Source organism: Propithecus coquereli, unplaced genomic scaffold, assembly GCF_000956105.1.
Source record: "Propithecus coquereli isolate 6110/MARCELLA unplaced genomic scaffold, Pcoq_1.0 Scaffold785, whole genome shotgun sequence".
Lineage (NCBI taxonomy): Eukaryota > Metazoa > Chordata > Mammalia > Primates > Indriidae > Propithecus > Propithecus coquereli.
The window spans coordinates 1,306,948-1,312,947 of NW_012154007.1; the positions used below are offsets into that span (position 1 = coordinate 1,306,948).

Here is a 6,000-nt window from a genome sequence, read left to right on the forward strand (position 1 = left end):
CTTGTAGTATTATTTGACTCTTTAAAAGAATGCAGGCAAAAGTTTGAAAGGTAAAATGGAAAGTAAAAGTAAAATGAAAAGTAAAATTTTTAAATGGATTATGCAGAGACATAGAAAAAAGTTCCCACATGCAAACCATCCAGAGACAGCCATGGTAACGTTTTGGTACGCAGAAGTAGGTAGAGGTGGAATAGACGATTAGAAAGGTGGGCAGAAGTCTGACTGTGAGGCCTTGAATGCCAAGCTCAGGAGTCTGGATTTTGTTTGGGGGCAGTGGGAAGCTACAGAACTTCTTTCAAAATGGTGCTTTAGGAAGATGAATTTGACAGAGGCTGCCTCAAGGGATAAGACAAGGGCAAAGGCAGACTTGAGAAGAACCTTCTAGAAGCTTTCCCAATCTTTGTGGTTGGATAGATTTTCCCTCCCTTCCTGAAATGGATTCCCTTTCAACATGCCTTCTTTTCCGAGCTTTATAAGGACCGGAGCCACCAGTTTCCTCTCCACTCAGGCCATCTGAGAACGAGCACATTATTGTCATGCTTAGACCAGTGCCTCTGAAGTCCCAGGAGTGTGGGGCCGTCCCTGACAGCAGCAGCCTCCTCTGCATAATTGCCCAGGCGGCTGTGCGAACACAACAGGACGCACAGGCGACTGCGGTGCGGGAGCTCCTCTTCCCAACGGAGGGGCTGTTAATGACCTGTGCGTGCACGGCACATGGTGAGGTCCAGACACAGTGACTAACATGCAGGGAGAGGGACGCGTGGTCGATGTGCCACCCGGATGGAAGGCAAGATCGTTAAAATAAGACCAGAAATAACGGGTGAAGAGGAAATGTGGTCAGACATTTTCGTTCATGTCCCTAAAGAACATTTGTGAGAAATTTGTACATATGCAGTTCAAGAGCAGCAGGAGAAGCACACCAACGGTGAACTGAAATGTTCTTTCATTTCTGGATCCGTCACACAGATCTGCCGATGAGAATGCAGGGATGGAAATAGAGAGACCTGTGCGTAGGTTCTGCTCTTCCACTTACCAGCTGCGTGACTTGGGAAGCTTCTCAGTCTCTCTGAGCCTCAGTATTCTCATCTGTGAAATGGAGACAGTAACTGTTGCTCTGTCTGACTCTTTGCATAGGGCTACAAGCAGAGGGTCCAGGATTGTCTGAAATCTTAAGGTGTCGAAAACAACTCAGGTGTCCATTAATTGAGGGCTGGTTCAACCACTTAAAGTTCGCGCACACTGTGAAATGTTATCCCGCAGTAAAAGCAACGAGGGAACTCTCGTGTATTGACGTGGAAAAGCTTCAAGTCTCAGTGCTAAGCAGAAAGCAGAAACGGACGGATGATAGAGAGATGACAGTCAGATGGACAGTTGATTCCGGAACCACACAGGTTTGAACTGCACTGGTCTGCTTATATGTGGATTTTTTTCAATAAAAGGTACACCGATGTTACGTGAAGTCAGCCAGGCACAGAAAGACAAATGTCGCACGTTCTCGCTCATATGTGGGAGCAAAAAGAATGGATATCATGGAGGTAGAAAGTAGAATGAGAATTGCCGGAGGTGGGGAAGGGAGCTGAGGGAGGAGAGTTCGTGGGTGCGAACGTACAGGTAGACAGAAGCAATACGATCTAATGTCTGATAGCAGAGGAGGGTGACTATGGTTAGCCATATATTTTATATTGCAAAATAACTAGAAGGAAGGACTTAAATGTTCCTGTCACAGAGAAATGATAAACACACAGGTGAAGGATGCCCTGAACACCCTCACTTGATCCTCACGCGGATGCCTGAGAGAAGGAAAGCAGGCAGGTGAGCCCCCCACCGTGGCCCCAACTTGCTGCCTGGATGCCGTTCCTAGGCGGCAACGCAGGGAGTGAGAACACAGGTGGAGCCCAGCAGGCTCTCCAGGTTAAGAAAACAAAAATCAGAATTTTGAAGGCCGTCGTGTCTATAATTTGTAGGGCACGGTCCCAAAGAGAGGGGAGCGGCGCAAACAGAAGGACAGAGAGAGAGTTCCAGAGACGCACATGGGTGTCCTCAAGTCTTTGGCTGACTACTCTGCATGACTGGAAAAAACAAACAAACAAACCAATGACAAGATGCCAGGGAAAGAATGCCAGGAGGCTGTCGGCAGAACACCTGCTGGGGCTCACGCCGCGCTGGCCAGAGCGAAAGCACCACGGCATGCACAAGGCATCAGGCAGAGTCCTCGTCAGGGTGTCGCCTCTGGAGTGGGAATCCATTAGTCTAGATTCGAGGCAGCTCTTGATCCCACCTAACAAAGCTTGAAGGCAAGTCTTGAAAGGATAAAACGAATCCCAGGCAACTGAACACGTCGGAGCCACAGCCCTGCCACAGAGAACAGCTTGAGGCCGGTGTGCAACGTGGAGAAGTCACAGTGCCCAGGTCCACCACAGATACCACGCGCGTGGCCAAGCAGGAAAACAGGGATCGTAAGCCAGAGAAAACCAATCAACAGACGTGCGATGACAGAACAAGCAAAGACCCCGAAACAACAAAAATAAAAAGAAATGAGGGTAACAATCAGAAGGTTACCAAGCTGTAATTATTTGTTGACATTATGACTATACCAAAAAAAAATCAACAGCATCAAAAAATAAATCTTCAGAACCATCCTAATAGGTAGGTGCTTCTGTTAGCCACACTTGAAAGACAAGTGCACTAAGGCACAGAGAGGTTAAGTAACTTCTCAAGGCCACACAGAGAGAAAGTGGCAGAGCTCGGACTCCAGCCTGGAAAGACTTATAAAAATGAGTTATGTTTCTTTATACCAGTATTGAATAATATCAAAAATATAATTGAAAATAGATTATCATTCACAATTGCAATCAACCTATGACGTGCCTAGGAATCAGCACACAGAACACACACACCTCTGCACAGGGTCCCCACAGCACTCACCTCCCAGGCTGGGAGCGAAAGGGAAGGCTCCCGGGAGGGCACGCGGGGATGACAGGGAAATGGGACTGTCCCAAGCAAACCGAGGTGCATGGTCGCCCTACTCAGGAAAACAAACCTTAAAATTTCATTAAAGATGTTGAAAAAAGCTCCAAATAAAATAGGAAACATTCCATCTTTTGGGATGGGATGACAACTGCCAAATTAATGTGTAAGTTTAATGCAGTCACAGTAAGATTTGTTCAGAGACTTGATTAACTTATTCTAACACGTCCATGTCCTCCAAAGGTTCCTGTGGGACAGCCGCCTGTGGCCAGAGCTGACACCTCCCTCCACTAACCTGCCCGCGGTAGAGAGGGCGTGGGCAGCCAGCAGCTCACGTCTGTCTGTCCATCTGGCTCTTTTCCTCCCTGTGTCAGTCATACTCACAGTCCTCCCTGTGTCAGCTCTTTGTGAACTAGTCACACCGCCACCACTCGAGACGGAGCTACAGAGCAGTCAGGTGGATTTGCCACCTCGACGCAGGATGCAAACTTCTCAGTGCTTGACGGACAAACTGACTGCTCAGCTAGACCGTGAACATCTCGAGAGCGGGAACCTAGCACAGTGCCTGGCCGGGGAAGACACTGCACAGAACATTCCTTAAAGGAGGAAGTGGAAGGAGAACAAGGGAAAGGGGAAGGCTGAGAAGGGCAAGGAAAAGAAAAAAGGGAGAAAGGGGAGGGGGCAGGGAGCAGGGGGGAGAGCCCAAAAGAGGCGGCCTGGGAGGTGAAGCCTCGAGGTAACAGCCCCACAGTCATGGCCCAGGGTGTGAATGGAGGCAGAACACCAGCTCTCTCGCTCGCTGATGCCGTGGCCTCCGACAGCTCTCCCGCCCCTCTGGACCTCTTTAAGCGTCCAGACAAGGTACGCATCCACCTGGGGTTGCGGGATGAAGTGGACATATGCAGCAGATTCTAGTAAAGAAATGGGTCCCCCAGCAGGTGCTCCTGGCAGGCTCTGCAGCCACCAAGCTCCCTTGGGGACACCACACTGCCTGCTGGGCTGGGCCCTGCAGTGGGCCTTGGCGCAGCTGCCAGCAAGATCTAGCTTCCCCTTTATAGCTGCATCCACTTACCACTTTGGGGAACCTCCTGCTCTTGAAACATGATTGTAATGGTTTTTTGTTTGTTTATCTGTTTTAAAGACAAGGTCTTGCTCTGTTGCCCAGGTGTGCAGTAGTGTGATCATAGCTCACTGAAGTCTCAAACTCCCAGGCTCCATCAATCCTCCTGCCTCAGCCTCCTGAGTAGCTGGGACTACAGGCATGCGCCACCACGCCTGGCTAATTTTTTTTTTTTTTAGAGACAGGGTCTTGCTATGTTGTCCAGGTGGTCTCAAACTCCTGATCTCAACTGCTCCTCCTGCTTTGGGCTCCCAAAGTGCGGGGGTTATAGGCATGAGCCACTGTGCCCAGCCTGTAATGGTTAACTTTATGTGCCAACTTGACTGGGTTAAGGAATGTCCAGATAGAAGATGGCAGAACATTATTTCTGGGTATGTCTGTGAGGGTGTTTCTGGAAGAGATCAGCATTTGAATCAGCAGACTGAGTAAAGCAGGTCACCCTCACCTACGTGGGCACTACCCAATCCCTGAGGGCCCAAGTGGAACCAATAGGCAGAGGAAGTGAACTCCCTCCCTTTCCCTGAGCTGGAACATCTGCTGGCTCCTGCCTGCGGATGCTGGTGCTCCTGGTCCTCTGGCCTTCTCTTCCCTGCTCCTCACACCAGTGGCCCCTCCGGTTATCAGGCCTCTGGCCTCAGATTGGGGGTTATACCATCAGCTCCCCCAGTTCTCAGGCCTTCAGACTCAGACTGAATTATACCACCTGCTTTTGGGGTTCTCCAGCTTGCAGGTGGCAGACCGGGATGTCTCAGCCTCCATAACTGCAGGAACCAATTCCCATGATAAATCTCCTATCTTTCTGTCTGTTTGTCTGTCTGTCTGTCTATCTACCTTGTGTGTTCTGTTTCTCTGAAGAACCCTGATTAACAGAATGATCAAGCCACTCTCAGGGGTAGGCATTCACAGAGAAAGGGCTGCCATTTCCCTCTGCAATTGCCCTGCCAATATAAAAGCTGAGCGAGCGCACAGAGTGCCGAAAGATGCCATTGATCAATCTCAGGAGGCGCATCAAAGCTGTTGACTCCAGAGTGCCTATTCTCTTGGCACTTGCCAGAATGAAATAAATGGCTGATTGTGAAGGTGGACTGTCACTAAAAGGTCACAGATGACAAATGCCTCTCATCTGCCTTTCCCTGTGAGTCCTCGATCATGACGTAGCAGGGAGCTGCTCTATCACCGGGAGAAGACTAGCACTGCAGCCCACTCCCAGGCTGGAAAGCACCTTCCTACCTGTTTGCCCCTCCACTGTGCCAGGCCTTGTAGCTAGTGTGCCACTTGTAACCAGTGGGTCATTACTGTCACAGTCCTCATTTCACAGACGTGGGACCAAGGCACGCTCACCCCAGATTGTGCAGTTATGGGAAATAACCACACTGGTTCGGTGAGAACATTCCCTGACAACCCCAATCAGGGCATGTGGTCAGGAAGCTGCATGACAGTGATGAGGAACAGAGAGAGCTGTAGGCTCACATGCTGGATCTGCCCCTGCCTGGCTACAGGAACCCCGGCAAACTCACTCGCCTCTCTGAGACTCAGTTTCCACATCTGCAAGAGGGACACTGATTGTTCCTACTTCTTGAGGAAGTTGGGAGGGTTAAAGCCCACACTGAATAAGACCCAGGCCAGTCAGGTGGCAAGAACGCGGTTTCTGAAGACCAGTCGTGACCCTGAGGTTCCCTGACCTCCCTGTGCCTTAAATTCCTTCTCTCTAACAGAGCGACGATAGTGAGTCTTCTCTTATGGGCTGTGCAAGGGACAGACGGAAAGCACTTAGCTCTCAATAAACCGCACTAGCATATATGTGGACGTATGTATAGGTATTGACATACATAGCCCACATATGGATGGCTCATATATATACACACACACACATATATATACCTACAGAATATGCACATATGTGTACATACACA

At 49.6% G+C, this 6,000-nt stretch overlaps 1 protein-coding gene across 1 annotated transcript in view; it reads right to left on the reverse strand.

The window, feature by feature from the left end:
• EVC2 (Ellis van Creveld syndrome 2) overlaps positions 1-6,000 on the reverse strand; it is a 137,477-nt gene that overhangs the window by 32,343 nt on the left and 99,134 nt on the right. The gene's annotated exons all lie outside the window — the stretch shown is intronic.